The 24,668-nt window shown below is 36.7% G+C and overlaps 1 protein-coding gene across 1 annotated transcript in view; it reads left to right on the top strand.

Annotated features, from left to right (window-relative positions):
• The window catches only part of LOC120526394 (doublecortin domain-containing protein 1-like), a 532,299-nt gene that overhangs the window by 253,557 nt on the left and 254,074 nt on the right, over positions 1–24,668 (top strand). The window lies entirely within an intron of this gene.

Raw genomic sequence — 24,668 nt, 5'->3', positions numbered from 1 at the left:
CAATATTTTCTACAGTTTTACAGGGTATTAAAACAAGTTCATAGGTAAGATTTCTCTGTCTCTCTGTTTTCTTTGTCTTTTGTTTCAAAATAGGGCTCTCCAATTTCTTTAGACAGTATGCCTTGATTTTCCTTGTGTGTGGTACACAATGCATTTTCATTTCAGAAAAAGGTATTTAAAATAAAAAAAATATTATTCATTATTTTCCTTCTTTGATAGAATAAGTCACAGCATATTTTATTCAGTCTCGTTTAAAATATTATATATGGAATGTATAAAAAGTTTAGCAAAACCATCTGTTATTAGATCCAGTTTATTTCATTATTTGGTTACGTAAACCTGGAGCTTATTATGGCATCATTAGATGTGACACTATTTGTAGATCTTCACAAATACAAGACCAGCTGCAGTTATCCAATAAAGCAAAGACAAAAACAACAAGATGAATTTATAGAATTTAAAATTGTATATTAGAAGTTCCAAATACCCAACCTCAACATTTAAAAAAACAATGCTATTTACTCCACATGGTTTGTAGTGGTGGCCAAGAAAAATTTTTTGTCTTATATTTTGGTAGAGAAAAGGCAAAACAAAATTTCAGATAGAACAGAACCAAATAGTGACTGACACTCTACAAATGCAAACGATATGAAAAATGTCCATGGGAAAAAAAATTAGTTGTTACTCAATGTCACATAATCGATACATCAGTCATCAGTATCTTATGCTCAAAATGCGTAAAATATGCCACATGTTCTGATTAAATTTTGTTAATAGTTGCCCCCGGGAATAAACCACCCTAATCATAAACAGATAACTAAAACATCATGGGAAAGACTTTTTGAATTAAAGGCAGGACTCTTGTCCATCAAATAAGGGAGAGAAATGGGTAACTGATAGCTGACATACTGTATGGATTAAGCAACGACACAAATAATATAAGATTTTTTTTTTCCCTTGAACAATTTTCACATTGCTTGCCATTGTCCAGAGTTGGTCACTATTGTGTCCCATTCTGTCAGAAAGTTTGTTATGTCTTTTCTTCACAAAGCATGTGATTAAAAATTTTTCAGTCATAGCTGTAAATTACATGGGATAAGTAACATAGGGGAGTATTCCTCCATCCATTATCAAACCCGCTGTATCCTAACTACAGGGTCATGGGGGTCTGATGGAGCCAATCCCAGCCAACACAGGGCATAAGGCAGGAAACAAACCCCAGGCAGGGCGCCAGCCCACCACAGGGGAGTATTCCTTTAATAATACAAATATTATTCCAACGTTTCTATACTTGAGCTCAGTAGTGTCTTGAAGCTGCACACAGCTCTTTATGGGTTTATCCTGTACAACCCTCTCTATAATCATGGCGCATAAATGCCTGCTTAGGGATCCAGCAATTTTGTTCATCACATCTTTTGGACTTTTCCAATGATAGACGCACACTGGAGACCTTTTTTAAGTGTGCCAAGAGTGAATCTTAAGAGATGGTGGTGAACAATGCAGAATGATATTTGCCAAGTCTTAATGTATGTTTTAATTTAAGCCCATTTAAGAAATGAATATAGTTTGAATTAAATCAGCCTTTAGCAATGCATTCAAGACCAACAGTCCTGTTGCGTTTAATAATAATAATAATAATAAAAATAATAAAACATTTTATTTATATAATGCCTTTCTCTTGAGATTGCTTAATTTTATTTTGTCATGACTACATCTTCTATGCTAAGCCAGTTTGAGGGTTATTATTATTATTATTATTATTATTGTTTTTCATGGTATTGTTGGATTATTATCTATGTTGTAATTTCTTCCCCTACACTCCTTTCCTCCAGTTTCTGGAGAGTGAGTGCACATGAAAACAAAACTAAAACTGCAAACCTTCACCTTAGAAAATAACTAAATATATAGAAGCTGAGTATGGTGCATCATGAAATTTGGAAGACCAGGTTCCCAGGCATTAATGTAATGCATGTAAAAATAATATAAAACAATATAATTGTTCATTTGTATTAATTCTGAGTATTTATAAGTCAGAGTTTGTATTGTTTAAAAAAGAGCTCCTGCGCACTAAATTTTGCAACCCTAATGTCCGCCTAGTTTGTCTAAATGGTATCACCTGTCCTCAGGCTCCAGTCATGAAAAGTGGCCACAAAACAGCAGGGAAGAACCAAAAATGAGGAAACAAAATGCCATTGAGGCAGCATTACTGCATTAACTTTAAAATAAGCAAATATTAAAGAATAGACAAAGTATAGGGTGGACCAGTTCTAATTATGCAATTTTCATTACGCTATAACTTATTAAGTTTGTTACATAGAAAATCAACCGAAAAATCCCAGACCATTGAGAAGTGTGCAAACTGACAACATGAAGAATTGTCTTCGCGCCAAACTGGAATCGTCCCCGCGTAGATCAAAGTCATTCAGAAGATCTGGATCTGCATAATTAAATCTGACCACCATGTATAATTCCAAAAATGCAAACAAATGACTTCAGAAAAGGCACAATACAAATTCATGACAGGTAGATGTCAAACACAAATTGAAACTGTGAGAGAACAATGTTATTCTTCCTTTGATAATATATTTCAAATTCCAATTACGTACTTTTTAATTCTTTTAACTACAGAGGTATTGTTCATGCAAAAAGTGGAAGAAGAATAGAAGTGTAAGCCAGTAATGAAGCAAAGACCCTTAATTTAACAAATTAAAATATTAAAGCACCTTTTATTTATAGCAGCATATCCTGTAACATACACATACAGTTATATTAATTATTTATAGTCAAATGTTTTCACTTAAAAAGATTAATTCTCTATTTTTTTGCAAATGCGATCTTAGTGACAATCTGCATTAACTCTATTAATACTATTCGTATACACTGGTACATGAAATAAACAAACTTGTCAATTGTTTAAGATAAAAAGAAAAAAGAAATAGTTGTCTTTTGTCCACATTGTGCAAAATACTGTGAAATTTTCTACAGTTAGTTCCACACCATACCAAACTAACTGCTGTACATCATCCTAGCAATTAATATGTTATGACATCAGACCTCAAGTTTAGGTTTTTATTTGTGTCAGACAGCTTAAGTTAAATTTGAAAAGCAATGTAATCTTATGTGTCACATTACTAGTGGTAGAAAATCTTAATTACAGAGGACAGGCTCTTCATTACTTTAGAACATTAGAAAGATTCAGATGAGAACAGGCCATTCTGCCCAGCCAGCTCCAGTCCATTCCATTTAATTCCTCTAAAATAACATCACGTCAAGTTTTGAAAGTCCCTAAAGTCCTACTGTCTACCTCATTACTTGGCAACATATTCCATGTGTTTATGGTTCTCTGTGTGAAGAGAAACTGCAATCTTTTCCCTTAACCAGTTTCCAACTGTGTCCCTCATGTTCCTGTTGAACTCAGTTTAAAGAAACAGTCTCAATCCACAGTACTAATTCCCTTCATAATTTTAAACACTTCAATCATATCACATCTTAATCTCCTTCTGATTAAACTGAAAAAGCTCAACTCTTTTAATCTTTCTTGATAACTCATCCCCTGTAGCCATGGAATGAGCCTAGTCACTCTTCTCTGGACTTTTTCTAGTGCTGTTATGTCCTTTTTGTAGCCTGGAGACCAAAACTGCATAAGTACTCCAGATGAGGCCTCGCCAGTGCTTTACAAAGCTAGAGCAGAACCTCCTTGGACTTGTATTCTACATATTGTGCCATATAACCTAACATTCTGTCAGCTTTCCAAATGGCTTCTGAACACTGCTTTAAAATTGATAGTAACAAGTCAATTACAACTTCTAAATCCTTCTCCTAAGGTGTACATTCAATTTGCAGACTTCCCATTGTGTATTCATATCTAACATTTTTACTTCCTATGTATAATACTTTATATTTACTTACATTCAATTTAATCTGTTACAAATCCTCCCAAGTCTGTATGTTGCCCAAGTCCCTTGGTAACGATTCAGTGGATACTAGATTATCTGCCAATCCTCCAAGCTTTGTACCATCTGCAAAATTAACTAGCTTGTTATTTAGATTCTCATCCAAATCACAGTAGTTCCTTAGCACAGACCCCGAGGGACACTCGTCTTGACATCACCCAGTTCTGACAGGGTTCCTCACACCATAACTCTCTGCTTCCTGTGTTTTAGCCAGTTTTGCACACTATACGCCAAATTCCTGTCTCTTTTAGTTTGATGCCCAACCTCTCATGTGACACCTTATCAAATGCTTTCTGAATGTCAAGATAAATAATATCATATGCTACACTCTGATTGTATCCTTTTGTTGCTTCCTTACAGAATTCCAGCACATTAATAAAACATGACCTCCTTTTCCTGAACCCATCCTGACTATTCAGTAAAACTCCTGTGTTGGTAAATCTTAATAATTCAATCCATTTATTTACCTGTAATGCATGATAGGCTTACTAGCCTATAGATATTTGGATCAGCCCATTTACCCTTTTTAATATAATGTGTTAATATTTGCCACTTCCCTGTCCTTCAGAATTTCCACAGTGCACAGTGACTTCCTTAAAATATGCGTCAAGGGTTTATATGTACTTGCTAATCTCCTTAAGTATTTAAGGATAAATATTTTTTGAGCCTGGTGATTTGTTTGATTTCTGCCTATTTAATCTGAGCAGTACTTTTGCCTCTACAATTTCCAAATCCCTCAGTACCTCCTTTGTAGTCCCTGCCACTGCAGTCCTCAGAAAAACACAAGCTTACAGCATCTGCTATTGCACTGTACTTTTAAATTCCCTTTTACAATTCCTAATACATTTTGTCTCCTCCTTTACTGTTCTTTTTCCACTAAAATAATAAAAGAATATCTGTGGGTAATTTTTAGCCTTGTCTACAATATTTCTCTTTAACTGCTTTTTATCTACATAATATTCTTTGTAATGGTTGCCCACATACTCTCATATGCTCTGTGACTTAAATTGAAGTTAGCAGTTGTAAATGTGTGGATGCCAGGGGTCACCATTGCCCCTTTTACCCTAACAGACAGACACAGTACACAGGTTAAAAACACAAAGAAGTTGTTTAATTTCATCTTTTCCTTTGTTGAAGTGCCCACAAGCACCACAGCCACAAATAAACAGGCAAGAGAAACACCAAGCACAATAATAAATTCTCTCTTTCTCCACCACACCTCCCATCAAGCTCTGTCCTACACCTCCCTACTCCAGCTCGCTTGCTGAGTGTTCAGCTGTGCTTTAAATAGTGCCCAACCCGGAAGTGCTTCTGTACTGGGTCAGCTGGAGAATCCAAGTTCTTTAGTCAGCCTGGAAGTACTTGGGGGCTCCCATCCGTGTGATCCATTGGTACTTCCGGGCAATAGGGAAAGTACTCCCCAGGTCCTTCAACAGCTCCCCTGGCAGCATCCACAGCACCCAACAAGGCTGAGAAACCGAACTCCAAGCCCCAGAATGCACTGCGGGAATCCAGGGCACCGCTATACTCCAGGAGAACTGCCTAGCGTCTTGGGGGAGGCAGTGTCCAAAAGTAGCTGCCTAGTCTTTGCATCCACGCTCTACTAGAACATTGAAAATTGTGTATTATTGTCACTTGGCCCTAGCAGTTCAATCACCTCTACTCCTTCAGTTCTGTCTTAGGTATTACAAAATACTAAATCTAGACAGGTTTCCCCTCAGATTGTTGCTATAAAATGCTGTCTCTGGAGCAAACCTATGCTTCAAACCCCCTAATTATTGAGTTCCCCACTATCACAACCGTTCTCTTTCTATGGACTGGTTTTGAGGTGGCCAGTTGGAGCTCCTCATATCTCCCTACCACCTCAGGGCCTTCAGAAGCACTGTTCAGCTCCACAAGCACCTGAAAATGATTTGACTCTTCCAATACTGGGATTGATTTCCCCAGACAGTGTGCACCCTTTGCCTTGCGCCTGGTGACTGTGACTGACCTGTCTCAACCTGCCTGGTTCAAAGTCTGCTCCCGCACCACCTTAGAAGTGCCCACCATCTCTAAAGGACACATGGGCCACGTCCACCAAGTCTTTGCTATAATACAGGAAAGCCAATTCCTCCTTAAGTTCAGTGATCCTGAGCTTAAGGTGCTAGATCAGCTGGCATCTCCTACAGACGTAGCCTTCTAGAAGGACTGATTTCTCCCATCCATTCTCCAAAAAGTCCAACAGGACTTGCATTGCGCTGTCCTCATTATTGATGTTTGGCTCTGTGTTATTAAGCTGCTCAACTCGTTTTTGTTAAATTTAAATGATTTAACTTAAATCATTAAAATTAATAAATTAGTAGATTAAAAACTACTGCAGTTATTTAATACCTTCTTGCCATTGAGCTCCTTTAATACTCTCTCCCACAAATGGCTGCTGTATGTCTTCCTTTGAAAGTGTACTTCATCCCTGTCTGTTTTTCTAACTTGTGCCCCTCTTATTACTTCCTTACTTTGAAGTTCTGCACTTACATTGTTTATATTCCTTTCTATTATTGAACCCTTATGCTATCACCCTCTTAATTGTGCCAGCTCTCCTGACTGCTAAGAACTGTTCTATGAATTAAAATATTTTACACCCTACTTCCTTCTTTCTGAGAAAACACAGTTACTGATATCATCCACAAGTTATTTACTTATGTACCATGGGGCCTTTGGCTTAACTGCTTTGAAGTCAGCCGCCTACCTCTACTTAAAATAAATGCTTTCTTCATAAGAAATGAGCGCATATCTCCTCTTTTGCTAAGCAGAGCTTTATCCAGTTATTCTACGTATGCCTCAACTTCTTCCCACTGAAGAATTGCTGTCACTTTAAACCACTTGTTTTTAAACCTTTTTTTCACGCAACCTAATTTTGCCTTTTTTTCTCTCTTCGAGATCCAGTATTGCTATCGAATTTTATCCTTCTGTGGGTCTTCCCAATGAAGAATTGCTGATGTCTGCAATGGTGTTTGCTTAAACTGCCTACTTAAACCCATGGCAATACACTCCACAAACCGTACGGGACTCTTTCAGTTGAGTACTGTTGTGATCCAAATTCAGACACACAACTGAATCCATACAAGCGATAGTTGAAAAATCTATGATTTACGCTATTCAACAGTACGGCACTGGTTATTTACTTATAGACTTGCAGGTTTTAGCTACTGCTTTCTGCCCTGCATCGCCTCACCTTGCCTCACTATTGCTTGGTCTGAATACATATGACAAGAACAAGTACAAGTAAGAAGTAACTTTCCAAACATTTCTCTAAACACTCAGCTGCAGGTGTTCATGTGTAGGCAAAAAAAAGCAAAAAATTCTACTAAAGGGAAAAAAGGCTTAATAAATTCCAATACGGCTCCGTAGCGGCAACCAAAAAACTGGTTGGGAAAAAAAGTTGGTATGGGAAAAATTTGTATTTTAATTAACTCACACAACAGTAGCAAAACACCTTGGCAGTTCTTTCAATTCAACTTTTAAGACAATGATGTCATCATTGAATTTTTAAAAGTTTGATGCTGGTGGTATAGTTGGTGGTTCTTGCAAAACCTAAAAAGAATTAAGCGGGTATAATAATGAATGCTACAGAAGGTCAGACATTAAATTTTCGCTTGTGTTTCAAGTTGAAAATATTTTTTCACAGATTTTGTCATTGAGTTGTTTCCCACTGAGGGCCAAACACTTGCATGAAAGTTTTATAACAGTGAGAGTTGCATCACATTGCACAAGTATAAGTCTTTGTTTTCTAGGGTGCCAGGTTCACAACAGGCTGGACATTAAGACAAACCATGAAAAAAAGAAAAAAGCTGTGATATTTCATCAGGCTCCTAAAGAGGTCTTGATTGCCTTTGTAGTATGGTCTCCCTAATGTTATGATATTATCCGAACCAACCCTTTCCTGAACTCATATTTTCGTTTTAAGAACATTATTGTGGGTGCTGCACTGGTAGTGCTGCTTCCACACAATAAGGAGACTGGGATTCATGTTCTGGGCCTTCTCTGTGTAGAGTTTGCATGTTCTCCCCATGTCCATGTGGGTTTCCTCCAACAGTCCAAGCGAATATGATGTGGCTAAATTGGCCCTGATGTGTGTGTGTGTGTGTGTGTGTGGGTTTGATTAGTGATCGACCAGCTCCCTATCCAGGTATTGTGCCCAGCCTTGTGCATGATGATTTCTGGGATAGGGCCCAACTGCTCAGTGACTCTGCCCTGGAAAAGCAGGTTAGGAAAATGGTTATTATTATTTTTGATCATCATTTTTCTAACATAACTGTGCTGCCATTTTGTCATTGTTGTCAAACAAGGACACCAACATTTTCTGTTTGTTTAGAAGGCAATGACACCTTGTTGCATTTTTGACTTCATTGGGGAACCACTATTTAACATTGTGATGTGCTATTTTTCAGCATCGAATGTTTTTGGATTAGTTGCTAATACCACAGTGTTGGAAGCAAGTGATTCTAAATGACATTAAGAACTGTCCCTGCTGTTCTTCAAATTTAATTCCTTTCTTGTCTATTGGGGTTGATTGCTGGTGTTTTTGCTGATTATACTCTTTGAGCGAGGAAACAGGAAAAAAAAATTAAAAAGATAGAGAAACACCAAGAGAAAGACAAACCAAACATCAGTGCCTGGGCCTGGCATAAATCAAAATCAGGAAGAAAACAAACCAAATAATCTAAGCCTCATATGTTTTACAGATCAAAATCAAAAGTTATCCGGCCTAAATTTAGAAGTCTAAAGAACGAGGATACTACAAAATGTATTGTTTTAGGCTATAAATGTACATATTATAAAGATAACTTCATATAAATATGAAACTGAAATGCACAATAGAAGTGTTACAAGACACATGGGTGTTGTAGGGTTATTATAGGTGACAAAAAGAAAGGACAAAATATGACATATGTAGGCAAGATGTAGTCAGAACCAGGAGGTCTTAATATTAAGGAAAATAAGAATTAAAGAAACAAGAAACAAAATCTGATGCTAGGGCCTACATAGAGGTAAAACCAACTATATTAGAGAGAATGTGGAGACATTGTGTGTCCACCAATGGATAACACACAGCATAACAGAAGCCATATTTATAGTGTCACTTCTGCGTTGTCATCAGCACAATGATTGCAGTCGAGTGAAACATCCACAAAACAATGCGTAAACAAAGAACACTGAGAACAAAAGTACAGTTAAATCAGAATGAACAATAAATCCTCATGGCAAAAAAATACTAAAATACAGAAACACAGAAAAAATGTAAAACAATAAAAAAATGAACTTGTTTTTCCACTCTTCTATTGTGGCTACATAAAATGTAAATAATTTGTCCTCAACTTTTCCTACAAAAACATTTGAATTTACCAGTAAAATATTGTAGGTCACAATTATGTTTTGTGGAATAAAATGGAAGAATCGTTCCTTGTTGGATAAATGCGTATTTTCTTCCCGAAATGCACTGCATTTGGATCACAAATGTGTGTAAAAAATGCAAATTTATTGTTTGTGGTTGAGCAGAATCTGCCAGAGAGATTTTGCTAAAACTTAATAGACTTCTAATATTCTAAAAAGCGTATAACGATGCAAAGTAAAATGCTGACACATAGACCCACAGACAGACAGTGTTAAGGGATGCCTAAAATGTGTTAATACTTTGAAAACTTTAAGGTAAAATTTTTACCCTGTCACAATATATATATTTTTTATTTTGAATGATTCAGAACAGAAACAAAAGTTGTTACAAGTGTTAGGCCCCAGTGTTTTAATAGTTATGTCTGAATTTGTGCCTTTCTTTAAGTTGAAAATTAGAGCAAAAACTGCTCAGTCAGTGCTCAATCATTGTGCATAGCAGCCTTCATTATGTCTTTTTTTTTTGCCATCTTCTAACCTTTGTCTGGTTTTGTATTTTGAACCCATGTGAATTGGTTTTGTAAGTCTTTTTATATGCTCATTCAATTAAACTTTCTCCTGTTTGATTTTTATCTGCTTCTCTGGCTGTTGATAGCTTTTATAACTATTGCTGTCATTACTGATGCTACTGAGACTACTCATCTGGCTTAGCGATTCAATATCCAGTGTAGTTTTTGTTATGCCTTATGACTAGTTTTGTGTGCCTTCAACAACTTAAGGCATGCCCCAGGAAAGCACAATGCGAGGGCATAGTGTGTGCCCCTCAGAAATGACATTGGTAACTGTTTAGTGAAGAATGGTCATCCATGTGTGGCTGGTATTTCTTATGATGATGATTTACTTTATTAATCACTGAGGGGGAACTGTCTTTTCGCATGACCTTAGGAGGTCAGAGTGCAGAATCAGCCATTGTACAGCAAGGGCCCAATGGAGTGGGATCCCTTCTAGCAGTAATGGGTTTTGAACCAGCAACCTTACAGATACAAACAAAGATCTGTAGCCATGGAGCCAGCGCTCCACCCTATTATGTGCAAAGGTGTAAAGATACACAGAGATAGACTGGTAGGTAGATAGGTTTTCAATCTAATATGAGCAGCATTTAGTAAGTACTGACATGTACTAACTCTTTTACTCTAAAGTCAAGTTTAGCTTTCAAAAAATAAAAATAACAATATTAATATCTTTTGGTGACATTTACATGCTACAGATTCATCATAGAAGAGATAGTAACAAGGAGACAAACAAAACAACAGCAATGATGTGACCAAAAAAGTGCTAAGTAAACCTGGAAAGAGAAGCTCAGAAACCTGACAACTGAGCCCACAGAGGTTTGCTTCACTTACCTGGTTTATTTAGTCAGACAAGAGTTGTTTATCCAACTAGCTCCTTGTTACTGGAATACACCTTAAACCTCCAAAAACAAAGCCAGTCAAAGGAAAAAGAGCAATGCACAAAAATAAAAACAAAAACATAAGAACTGGTTATTAGGCAAGGAAGATGTATCATTTTGGCAGCATTTGGCTCTCAAATCAGCTAGGCCACTTAGAGAAAATTCCACACAGACATAAGAAAATCATGTAAATTCCACACAGAGAAGGTCCAGAGGTTTGGGGCTTTGAGGCAGCAGTGCTAACCGATACTATACATCACCTTTCTGTACCTAAATGTGTAATGCAGTACTTAGAAAACACTATATATATATAGTGGTTATAGAAATTTCTGAAGACCGGAAACTGCAAACATTGACCACATAAAAAGGTGCTTGAACAGAGCCTAGAGACTTTAGGATTGTTATCTTAAAGTACATCCAAAGCAAAAATAGTGAAGCAGCTATCAGATATGGGCATGTTATCTGGCAGGTTTCAGTAGTATGCTGAGTTTAATGAATAAACAGGAAATGATGCCTGACTCCTGCTCGGCACTTGATGACATTGCTGTCCCTATTGGGCGCTCTTTTACAGGGTACTCGATCGGATTAGGAGCTATAAACAGTGTCTTTTGGTCTGAGGAACTTTTTCATATTTGCGTAAGGTTGGAAAGTGGAGCTCTATTCAGGACGATGCTCTAGTGGCAGTTTTTGTAATTTATGTAGATGATGTACATAAAAATGTAACTTAACAGGATAAACTTGCACATGATGTTAAATAAGGTAATTTGCCATTAACTCTTCTTTTGGCATTCAGATATAATATTCATGATATAATATATTCTATATCATTATTTGACTAGAGGCTGGAAGCCAGCAAGCGGTCCTGATGAGAAAGACTAGAGAGCCATAATTCACTAACAAACAGCATACATGTTATGATTCTTTAGAATGAGAGAGATGAAATCCACAGATCAGGAGATAAATTTAGCAGATAGGACTGGCAAAAAATATTATCTGATGTCAAGTAGGAGGCAAGTACATGAGAGGAACAAAATAAAAAAAAGCATTGTCAAATCCCATGGTGCCATCTTAAAAAAGCGTATTGGCATTGCATCTCATGATGTCAGTGATTACGTGCTAGAAACATGGATCACTGCTATACACAACATGGATGCAGACATGAAGATCAAGTGCAAAATGGTGGTGTCTGCAAAGAAAATCCATATCAAAATGACAGTATACAATATAGGTAAAATATGAATATAATTGGCATCATTAAACATAAGTCTATATAAATAAAATCATAAGTCATTTGGATGTATATTTGTTTCTTTGTTTGCTTTTCAGGTATTTGTGTTAAAATGACTGGTATGATTTTCACAAAATTTTACATGTTACTGTTAGTTCATATTAAAATATAGGTTATATGTTATATCAGGAAGAGGGACTGAAATGGAAAAGAAACAACTCAAAAACTAGCACCGGCATGTGGACTACAATTCCCACCAGGCAAGAGGATTGTGCTAGGTATCTTCATCAGCATGCATAAACTTTTGTACTGGCAACAATGGAATTTCATCTAAGATCACAGGTACATATAGTGTCAGTCAGTCATTCTCCAACCTGCTATATCCTAACACAGGCTCACGGGGGTCTGCTGGAGCCAATCCCAGGGCGCAAGGCAGGAACAAATCCCAAGCAGGACACACACCCAGATGCCAAGCACACACTAGGGACAATTTAGGATCACCAATGCACCTAACCTGCATGTCTTTGGACTGTGGGAGGAAACTGAAGCACCCAGAGGAAACCCACGCAGTCATGGGGAGAACATGCAAACTCCACTCAGGGAGGACACGGGAAGTGATCCCAGGTCTCCTAACTGCAAGGCAGCCACACTACCACTGCACCATCGTGCTGCCCACATACAGTGTTGTCTTTCTCAATTATTCTGGATAACAAATTCATTGCCTCAGGAATATAGCTTTTCTCTAAGAGTATGTCTTTTTGTCTCAACATAGTTTGGGTTTTGGCTATGTTGAATTTCCAAAAGACAGTTTTCCCCTGTTTATTATGTCCAGGCAATACAGGGTACTTCAGATAGTGAGAAATATGAAAAGAACTTTAATAAAGAATGTCTGGAACAATTATGTGTACCAAAAATGTAATTATTCATGACATCACAGGAGCAAGAGCTAAGAGGAAGTTAAGTTATTTACAGTAGCACCCTGTAGGGAGTACAAGTCATGATAAAGCTTTATTACACACCACATTTCATTTCTGGACTCTCACATAGAGTCTTAGCATCTATATTACAAGGACGACATAAGAGTACTTGAAAAAGTCCAGAGAAGTACTACTAGACTTATTCCCGTGCCACAGGATATAAGCTTGAGGAGTAGGTTAACGTAGTTTAATCTTTTCAGTTTAATCTGAAGAATTGTGATAGTGTCAATCAGCTCTATGCTACCCGGTCATTCCGGGAGCATCTTGAACCGCTACCGCTGTTAACATTCCTGAGGGATGAGCCTAGCAAATGAGGACACACACGTGCAGCAGCAAGGGGTAGTTGCATAATGTAAATTAGTGCCTTTATTAAAATCCAACAAAACAAGTGTCCAAAAGTGCAGTGCCAAAATTCAATCAATAAATGCATAATCCATAAAAACAAGTGTTTGTGGAGGTTTAAATGAAATAATCCATTAAAACGAGGTTAAAACACTGTGCAGAAGCTGACCTTAAAACTCAGTCCCCGTGCAATCCTTTAAAATTGACATTTTTAAAGGATTGCCCCGAGGAATACATTTTTAAAGGATAGATAACTGTTGGTGTTTAACCCCCGAACTTTTGCACTACACTTGATTTCTTTGTTTTGATGGATTATTTTAATAAATACACTGAATCACTTTCACACCTATCCCTTGCTTTGTATAACTATACTATATTGATGGTGGCGGGTTCAAGAGGCTTCATGAAGGACCTGGTAGCGTGGGGCTGACACGCATCATCACAAGAATACACTAAAGTAACTTTGATCTTGAACTTGAGGATTAAAGGTTTGCATGATAAAATACCCTATATACTGTATGTGTATGTATATTGTATTTTTTGTAAATACTGTAAGGGAAGTTGCAGCACCTCCAAAAATCAGACACAACCACACACTCACAAGTCCCAGGTGCAAATGCAAGATTTATTAAACAAATACCTGACAAAGGCTTCCTTCTATCAGTGGCTCAAGCAGAATACCACTATTTCTCTTTCTCATTCTTTATTTCTTCTCCTCCACAATTCCTAGGCGAGCTTTATCCTTCCTCCACACCCGACTCCAACTCCCCTGGATGAATTCGAACAGCAGGATCTGGGAGTACTTCTGGTGCTAGGGCATAGCCCATTGGAAACACTTCTTGGACATACAGAAACTCCACAAAGTAGGGATTACTAATTCCAGCAGCTCCCCTTGGCACCCCCATGGAACCCAACAGGGCCTCTCCACAGGACTACAGGTCCCAGCATGCCCTGTGGGTGTCCATGTGGGAATCCTAGCCCAGGGATGGTGTCCTCTAGCCTATCAGTGGAGACACTGGTCTGAATTGACTTCTTCCTCTGTCTGTACATTACACTGGCACACCAGCTTATTCACTTAGATGTTGTTACCTCCTGTGAACTTCCTGGAAAATGCAAGGAAAAAACACCTTTCTTCTCGGTCTTTCAATACATTGGCCTCATGGCAGTCCTTACCTGCAGTCCATCACAATAAAGTACACACACACACATATACCTGTGTGTATATATATATATATATATATATATATATATATATATATATATATATATATATATATATGGATGTTTCTGTTTTCTTTATATTGCATAATGATTAAGTTTCAGCATTCGTGTTGTTCCTATTTCACATTTCTTTTTTGATATTTATCATTATTATATGGGAAAATGGGCTTGTAAATGGAAGTGTATGCAAGAAGAAAACAATGAATCAAAAATAGAAAAAAATCAGAAATATGAAAGTAGTAAGAATTGTGGAGACTCACTGTAACTTCAAAATTTACTTCTTGACATGAACGTAGGGTCATAAATTGTAGTTGGGTGCAGGTAAGCTGAATAACAAATATTACTTTAAATACAAGGAACGTGATACCACACGCTATAGATGAGAATCATACCTTGAAGATCTTCCAATTTCAACTGAACAATATTTTAGAAATGTTAGATGAATAGGACATGGTGAGCTATATTGGTCTAAATGTCCTGCTGTCATCTAACCTATTGTTATGAGCTATAAGTGCTAAATGGTGGTGTTGCATTTGGGAAATTGCAGTCTTCTGATGTTTGGACTATGACTAGTCTGGCACACATATATTGTTGAAGTTAACTCTCACATTTCTCATAACCTTGGAGCTCTACACTACAAAGAGTGTTCACTGGGCTATTGAACAGTCCAGTCTTAAAGGTACAGTTGGTCTTCAGTTGTCCATGAAGAGTTGCCCCTGTAGCAAATCTAGGCCTGGCAGTAGATCTGCATATTGTAAAAAGTAAAAAAAGAAAAGAAAAACAAGCGTATAAGTTCAGAAACACAGTGATAGTCAAGAGGTTTTTATTATTCAGTTTGTCAAAATGAATAAGCAGATCATAAAGAACTGGGATATATGATAAACCATTGGCTTTGACTGGGATTTTAGTTATTGCAGATGTTTTCCTAACCCAATAACAATGTATGCACTCAGGTATACTCATTTCACAGACCAAATCTAAACTCCACTGTTATTCATAAAATCTGTAGTCCACCTTGAAAGTATGTTTGAGGCTCCTAGTACCCGGAAAGGTGTCCATTCACTTTAGTAATGTCCTTGTGTCTACTGGTAAGATGTGTTTTCATCTCAGTAGTATTACATTTTTTAAATGTAGTCTCATATGAACATTAATTTTCCTCCATGCACTTTCAGTGTCTTCTTTAGTTGAGCACCTCTGAGCCAACCCTAAGTATGTCTTATATAACACAGATAAAAGCATCCATCTCTTCATTTTCTAAATCCACATTTTAACATTTTGGGTCTCCATGGAGTTGCAGCATTAACTGTAAGGCAGAAACCTAACCTGGGTGGTTACCACTGCGTAGAGGATACACTCAAGTACACACCAACTGAACAGACTGGAGCATTAGACACCGGGCCTCCCTTGATGGAAGCAAAAAAAAAAAAGTAACCACAGCATTTCTATAGATGTCACTAGTAACACATTTACATTATCAGAGCCTGAAGTAATAAAGCTGTCCGAACACAAGTAATGATTTTTATAAGTGGAAATCATAGTTCCTTCCTTATTGAAAGCAATAATTGTTAATATTTCAAATCCGGTCATTGTTAAGTCTGTAAAGGTTACCTGTTTTTGTTTATACCTAATGAAAAATTTTACCTGGTGGCTATAAAGCTGTGTAAGTGTACATTTCTGAATGGAGAAGGAGGTCGTTTTCATCTACTAAATCTCAGTTAAAAGATGTAAGCAAGAAAACGTCAATGTTTCTGTGCTTTATGTCATTCTTTATATATCTTATTCAAAAATGTCATGCCAAGATATTTTCTAATTCACTTAATCCAGACAAAGGTGGCTGGAGTAACCCCCAACCAGCAAAGGCTGCAAGGCAGGAACAAACCCTGGACAGGGCACCAGTCCATCACAGGGCAAACACACACACACACACACACACACACATAATAGGACTTATTTAGTGTCGCCAATTCACCAAACCTGTATGACTTTGGACAGTGGGAGGAAGCCAGAGCACCTGGTGGAAACCCACGCATACATTGGGAGAACACACGGGAGGACCAGGGACGTAAACCATTGCCTCCTTACCACTGTGCCACTCCTGAAAAATGAGGAAGCGTGCATTTATGTTTTTGTAAATAAATGAGACGTATTGAGAATTGTTTATTTTCACCAATTTTTCTCTTAAGGTGGTTTCTTGCAGTGGATCACTGAACTATAAATATCCTAGTGTTGCACAAGCAATGGCATACATGTAATGTGCTGATAGGCATAGTGAAGCATTTACTAAGATACTGTACATTCCCCTACCATCATTGTCTGTTGACCTAATATCTGCTGTGATTTTTTCATGCTTGTACAAATAATGTTCTGTCCTAAAACCTTAGCTTTACTGTAGATGTTTTTAAAGCATTATGTAAATAAAATATAAATAGCTTAGTGAAATGTTATTTGTTAAACCATTATGTAATCTAAATAAATCAAATTAACTTACTTTGTATGACACAAAATATTTAAATATTAATTATGTATACGTTTTTCTGTATTTTTTTAGGGTGTTGTACTGCGTTAGCCATTATGAATTCAAGCAGAATGACACCTTTTATTGGCTAACTAAAAAGATTACAATATGCAAGCTTTGGAGGCAACTCAAGCCTCTTCTTCAGGCAAGATGTCAATTTTGCTTGACTTCTGTATTTTTTAAATTTCAAAATAATATTAAGGAGGAAAATTTTAAAATTTAGTCAGTAACTCTTCATTTGCTAATAGAAAATCTGATAGAGTATATTGAGCATAAAGTATAAGCATAAATGTTATACACCTAGAAACAGTTTTGTTTATTTTAAATTAAAGAAATGCATATTTCAATGCAAAATATCAGTATATTACTGTGTTTGTTTATTGGATTTACCCTTCCTTTCCTTATCTATTTATTTTTTGGCCAAATCAGAAGAGACATCGAATGCAGTAATTATTTGGCAGTTTATTGAGTGTTGCATTTTTGTCATTTTATGAAAGTTAGTAAAAAAAAAATGAAAATTAATTTTTAAATGCCTTTTACCTAGTGCAAAGATCACTGTGAGAATAAATATGAATGTGACTCTGAAAGTTTTAATATATTATAACATTTGACTCTCACTGATCTTTGTTGTATGCTATCTGTAATAATAATAGACCTACTCCTTCCTAGTGTTTTCTGCAGTTCAGCTCCTCTTAGTGTTCATCTGAGTAGAACTAAAAGACTAACAATTTTCCGACTAAGATAATAATACATGATACTTATGGAACTGTGGGGTGCTAAGACAAGTACTTGGAAACATTTATGTATACAGTATGTATATCAACAACAACATTTATTTATATAGCCCGTTTTCATAGAATAGTGTAGCTGGAAGTGATTTACAAGTTGTAAAAGAAAAATTACAATAACAGAAACAAATGAAAGGTAAAAAAGGAAGCATTCCTAGTCAAGAGGAGCATAAAATTCAAGTGGATTCAGGCAGTTTGTATGTGTTGAATGCAGCTGGGTTTTTGGCATGAAAATTCCAGTGAGCTACATAATAATGCTCAGGACAATATTTGATTATTCAATGGAGGCATGTCACTGAAGCAGGATGACCCAGAGACACTGTTACTACATCACCAAAGTATTACCTACATTTTGAACCATTACTATCCATCCATCCATCCATCCCGCTGAATCCGAATACAGGGTCACGGGGGTCTGCTGGAGCCAATCCCAGCCAACACAGGAACCAATCCTGGGCAGGGTGCCAACCCACCGCAGGACACACACAAACACACCCACACACCAAGCACATACTAGGGCCAATTTAGAATCGCCAATCCACCTAATCTGCATGTCTTTGGATTGTGGGAGGAAACCGGAGTGCCGGAGGAAACCCACGCAGACACGGGGAGAACATGCAAACTCCATGCAGGGAGGACCTGGGAAGCGAACCCGGATCCCCTAACTGCGAGGCAGCAGCGCTACCACTGCGCCACCGTGTCGCCCGAACCATTACTAGTGATTCTAAAATTTTACTCAAATAACCTTGTCAAAAATTGAACAAAGTAGATCTAATATCTTATGTTGCGATGTGTGTACCGTTGTACTTAAAAAGCTATCTTAGCATAAGGATAACTGAAATGCAAATAAATATTCATGCAGTAAACAGTGCAACACCAGTACACAAAAGACAGCATGTCTGTCAATCCATAAATATAACAATAAATTCCCTGATTAAGTTGACTTTTTGAAGAACAAATTAATGCTGGTCCTTTAAGTGTGCAATAGTGTTGATTGGAAAAATTCACCAAAGAGTTCTTTGCAGCAGATATGCTGTGTTTGATGGTAACCTTGTCTAAGGAATATTTCCATGGAAATTTGCCATCTAGCTAGCTTAGACGAACATGTTTTTCCACGTGCCCAATAATGCTTTCCGAGGCCAATATCATATCACAGAGCTGTAGCAGCCACACACAGAACTTTTACGAATGCCTACTGTAAGATCATTGCCGACTTTGTCATCGGCGGGTCACAAGCCTAAGAGGAAAAAAGTGCTATTTTAGCTACTGAGATGTGCTAAAACCCCAAACCTTCCAGGGCGTTATGGCCAAGCCAGATTTTCTGTTAGGTGTTGTCACTTGCTGACTTCTTATCTATGAAGTGGAAAAAAACAGAAACACAACTTTCTGCTGGCTTTTTCAAACTTAATGCCATCTAGTACAGGTGGCAGCCCTTCTTGATATTGTCAGTAAGTGAATATCAAAAGGTGCTTTACAGCCCCATTCTCATCGGTGTAATGTCTTATTTTCAAAGCAAACCCAATTTTGGCCTAATTTCTTCTTTTTTCCAAATTAGTACTGGTTAACACCTTTAAAGGATAAATACTACTGGATTTTCATAGCTTTTCACTGGTAGCACTGCTTAGCCTTGAATGGGAAACTTCAAACCAGAGGTGTGACCAAGCAATTAAAACAAAAAAGGGTAGCACTCATTAAATAGGGGAATGAGGGTAAACCCCAAATACTAAAATGAAAGTTCAGGTTGCATATGTGTACACACACACACACACACACACACACACACACACACACACACACACTCAGGGGAAAGCCTAGAATCCAGAGGGTGAAGGGGACAGACACTGCTCCCAACAGCACGAGACTGACTTAACATAACTTAACTGAAAGACAATTTCACATACTACAAGCTTGCAATATTTTTCTAGATATAAGGTTAATTTGTGCATGTGACGGAAAAGTGCAAAAAAATTATTTAGAGGACACATTTGACAGTTGTTGTAAATATTTTAATAATAAGCACAAATTCCACTGCATTAATAATAAATGGAAAAAGCTGGTGTCCAATATGCTAACATGTTATAATCGGATGGCATTAAAGGAATGGAAAACAAAAATTCAAGGTGGCGTAGATGCTAGAGAATATAAATCTATAGGAGATCCAGGGCTAAAAGAGCACCCAACTTCACCAGGGCATTTTACTTATACGTGATGTTAATATCTACATATAATGTAAGGACTTCAGGCTGCAAATATCATCATAGCAGTAGTTTTCTTCATCCTTTCAATCATCTAAGCTATAAAATACTTTGGCCAGGTTGCAGTGGAATTGATTGCCGCTACAAGATATTGCAAAAGAAACAAAGTATAAAGTTAAGAGTAGTAATTGGAAAATTAAATATACAGTAAATAAAAAGGATCATGTTACAGGTGTACACTGTAAAAACAGCCATACCCACCACTGTGAACAAATTCATAAACAATTAAAAAAATGAGATTATGCAGTGTTAATTGTAATCTCTTGCAGTAAATGAACCTACAAATAAATGATAAAAAATTTTCATTAAAAAGAGTGCTTAAACATTTTTTTTAAAATATCAAATAGCAATAGTGTGGCATATCTTTATTGATAGATTATTTCAGATTTTTCAGTTTCGAAATACCGCCTGACCAGTTTTTTTTATGGTTCATTCTCAGAACACTGAGAAATTGAACATTTGAAGACTCAGGGTTACAATTAGGTATGTAGGGGAGCAGGCATATCGAATTATAGGATGGTGCAAAAACGTTCACTCTTAATGTACCTTTAGAAGCATTTTAAAGTCAATCCTAAAAGCACGGGCAGTTAACGCAGTGATGTTAAAACTAGTTAAATGTGCTCAGATTTTCTCTTTTAAGTTCCGATCCTGCTACTACATTTTAAAGAAGCTGATATCTTTTCTTGATAGTCCTGCAAGAAGAGCATTACATCAATTTAGTCAGTGAAAAACAAAAACATGTATTCATTTTTCACAATCTTGCAACAATTTAATAGATCAAATTCATGCAAGATGTTTAAGCAAATGTAAAAATGTAATCCAGTGTTTATTTAATGAAGTTACATGTTGACCTCTTTGTATTTGTTATTTTAAATTTTCTATGTTGAAGTAGAAACCTGTACTTTTGGATGTTGTTTTCCTTGAAATCTTTCATTCATTTAAAATGTGAAATTGAATAATTAGAAGTTTTGATTGGGCAAGGAGCCTTAGCAATTTTAGCCTTACTGTTTTGGCAGTAAAAACACAACAAATCTATAATGACTTATAGATTCTTTACTTTTGGCTTAGTTTGGAAGACTACATAATCTAATTATATTATAATAGGTACTCAGTCCTGGTTAACTATAATATTAGAAAATGTGGAGACAGCTTCAGCATCAAAATAACATTTCTTAACATCTTCCACTTTAGTTCTAGTTACTGATGGTGTTATACCAAAGCAATAATATAACATTATGAGCTTTTGCAGGAAACCTTCATTTGTGCAGTGAACCCTGCTGTACAATGTGTAGTAGCTCCTGTGGCCTTGCAGGAGCAGATGGTAACACTAGAGGGAGCTCTGATCTTCTTACTACAGTTTGAATGCAAAACATGGCCCACCAAATCTCTTTTCATCTGTTTAAGTGCATCTTCTACAAAAAGGCTACATCTACCCTCACGGAATTCACATATTACAAACACTTTTTTTAACCTTTAACCTTTAACTTACAGTTTATGTAATTATTACATGATTATTTGTATTTTAGAAGTTATCTTTTAAGAAGTTTTTTTATTTTGTATTTGTAGCAAACATTCCAACTTTATCAATGCAGAGACATACAACTAGAAATACAACTTTGTCTCACAGTGACAGTGTGGAGTTAGAAGAAAGATGAATATGACTTCTCTCTTCTTTCCCTCCCCACTCCCCCATCTTGCCCCATAAATGAGGCTAGCTTCAAACACTTCAAAGTCCTTGTTCTTTAAAATGCTGCAAAGCATGGGACACTCAAAACTCACAGGTCCTCTCCTTCAACAGTGACTAATAAGTAGATTATAATTAAAAGAAAAATAAATAGGTGGATAATTAAAACAGAGTAAATGATGGGCACTTATGTACATGTTCCTTATACTAATATTTAAAGGTCTGTGAAGTTTAACAAAGAACTTTCTTAGATTTTCCTTATGACAGATTAGTGACCAGTGCTTCCTCATTGTGTATTTCAGTCCTTGAGCAGACCCTATTCAAGGTTTAAAAACACAAGGAAGGGCTCAGGCAATTTGTGTATGTGGGTATAAACTTCAACCATAACTAATTTTTGGTTTGAACATTAGATTCCTAACAGCGCTCTCCGAAGTAAGCATTTTTTTTCCTAAAAATCCAACGTTATCAATGCATTTTTGACAATTAAAGCTTACTTCATCATCAACAGGAAAGACAAAGCTGTATCTGCTGCAAGGCTCATAACATGTTAAAGTGCCCCCAGTAGCTAAAAGAAAAATAGAACTTATGTTTAGCATAGAGCCCATCCTCAACTGCTTTGCTCTGAGAGGTGGCTTTGGCAGCTCATATCCCAAACAACAGTTGCTCTTACAGAGTTAGAGGTTTCATTGTCTGATATCCTGAGACATTCACTCAGTTCTGAAACCAGTAGGCAACTGATTAGGTTGCATCCAGTTTCTTCTAAAACCTTTCCCAGATCAGGGACAGATTTACAGTATACCAGATATTTTGATCTCCCACCATCTTCCACCAACAGTTTGTGATTCTTGTGCCTGCCAAAATGTCCTTTATATCCTGCTGTTTCTTATTACTAGGCAATTGCTCAGCCAGTTAAAGCACTGATAAATATATTTTATTTTACATTTGCTTAAGTAGTTTTTCACCAAACCAAGACAAGGGTCCAAACAGACTCTAATTAGCAAGTTTCAACGCTTCTCTTTGTGTGCTTGTTTATTTGCTGAGGAACCCATTGGACAAAGCATTTACGTCTTGGTGTCCAACAACAATATAAGGGTCCCATGGTACTGTTAGTCTTTATATGGCCGCTCACAAGGATATAAACAGAAGTGTGGGAGAGCTCACCTTGGTCTAATCATTCGCAATTCATATAATGCTCTCTAAGAGCTTCCCTATGTTTTCAGATATTCTAACAGAAAAGGCAAACAGAGCTATTACCATATAAATTCTGTTATTTCTAATGATATCATGATCATGTATGGTGAAAAAGAGCTTGGCGTGTTCATTCTAGCTCAATTGATACTCATAACCGCAACAATCTGACCTACACATTTGCTTTATGACAAACATATTACCTTCAAATAATGTACAACATGCTTAGAAGTGTGAGTTTTGCTGAGCTTTCCATTAACTCAAAAAGCAAGCTGCTTTGTGTGACAATATGTGTAGCTTCTTACTACTTTAGTGTGTGACATGCATGTAGTTGAGCCTACTTGATTTTCATGGCATCTTTAGGCAGAAATTACCTTAAGTGTCAGCAGTTGTAGACACAGAGAAACTTCAGTAAAATGACAGATGTGGCTGAGTGGAAAAAAGCAACAAGGCCAAGGCAGAAATGCTTGGGTGCCAAACTGGATGTTCCATTTAATCAACTGTGAAAAAAACCCACAAAAAAAAACAAATCAAATTAAGCCCTCTGTGGCACAAAATAGAACAAAGAGTAATCCAATATTAAAAAGGAGCTATCAAGATTTGTAAAGGGCTTTTAGTCAGTCACCAGGTCCTGTGTTGTGTTCTTTTCACAGAATGACGCCTCAGGATTTATAGGTGGAGTGAAATACCTCATTGGGTGTCTGTGGAGGGAAAAGAAGAGGATATAATTAGTGCCAGTGCCCCCTCTTGACCTGGGGTGGTAGTACGTGCCTCAGATGAGCCCGGAGATTAATCCACTAATGTGCATGTGTGACACAGACAGCAAACAAGCATATTTATTAGAGGCACTCTGAAAGGAAAATATTAACAACATGCCGTGTCATATACAACACAATAAAAAGTAAACAAAATATATCCCTTAAAATGTGTTTCTTTGTGCCACTTTTGACAGACTTATATCCAACTATCACTGCTCCTGCAGTTGGTCTTACTTCCCTTGACCGTAAAGAAAGCAGGTTAAGAATATGGATGGCTAGATAAGGATGAGTAACAGTAGACATTTTTAGTGCAGTCTGTCCCCAAATAAATATGGAAAATAGAAAGCATTTGTGTACTGTATACAGGAGTGTTGGTGGTGTGTGAATAACTGTGCGATTAGCTGTTATCTGAAAAAAAAAATGCCCTTTGTTTTATTTCTCTGCAGCAACTTTATATGTTTTTGTTGAGTATATTTTATTTTATCACAAAAAAAGACAGAATTAAGGAATAAAAACAAAGAAAATTAGATATTGTTGCAAACCTTATTAAAGTAAATAAGTAATGCTTATATGCTATTTTAATAGAATGCACTAATAAATTGTAATGGTAATTTTTCACCTTACAATTACCAGAATTCTCAGCCTCATTTACAGCTACTGGAGCTGCTTTGTAGCAACACTGTGATGGTGACTGCTCTTTTTATCTTTAGCTAATTCAGAAGTTTTTCTTTCTTTTTAGTAAATATGGTGTGTATTTCAGTGGGGTTGTTGCTGTTTGTTATAATATTTATTATTTCTCTATATATTGAGCTTCTTTAGAAAGTAAATTTTCTATCTATCTATCTATCTATCTATCTATCTATCTATCTATCTATCTATCTATCTATCTATCTGTCTATCCTTTATTTTCTGCCTTATGATTGATGCTGCTGGGAAAGGCTT

The sequence above is a fragment of the Polypterus senegalus genome, chromosome 1 (assembly GCF_016835505.1).
Source record: "Polypterus senegalus isolate Bchr_013 chromosome 1, ASM1683550v1, whole genome shotgun sequence".
Taxonomy (NCBI): Eukaryota; Metazoa; Chordata; class Cladistia; order Polypteriformes; family Polypteridae; genus Polypterus; species Polypterus senegalus.
Note: the sequence above shows the minus strand (reverse complement) of the source record. Positions and strands in the feature narration are given on the sequence as shown.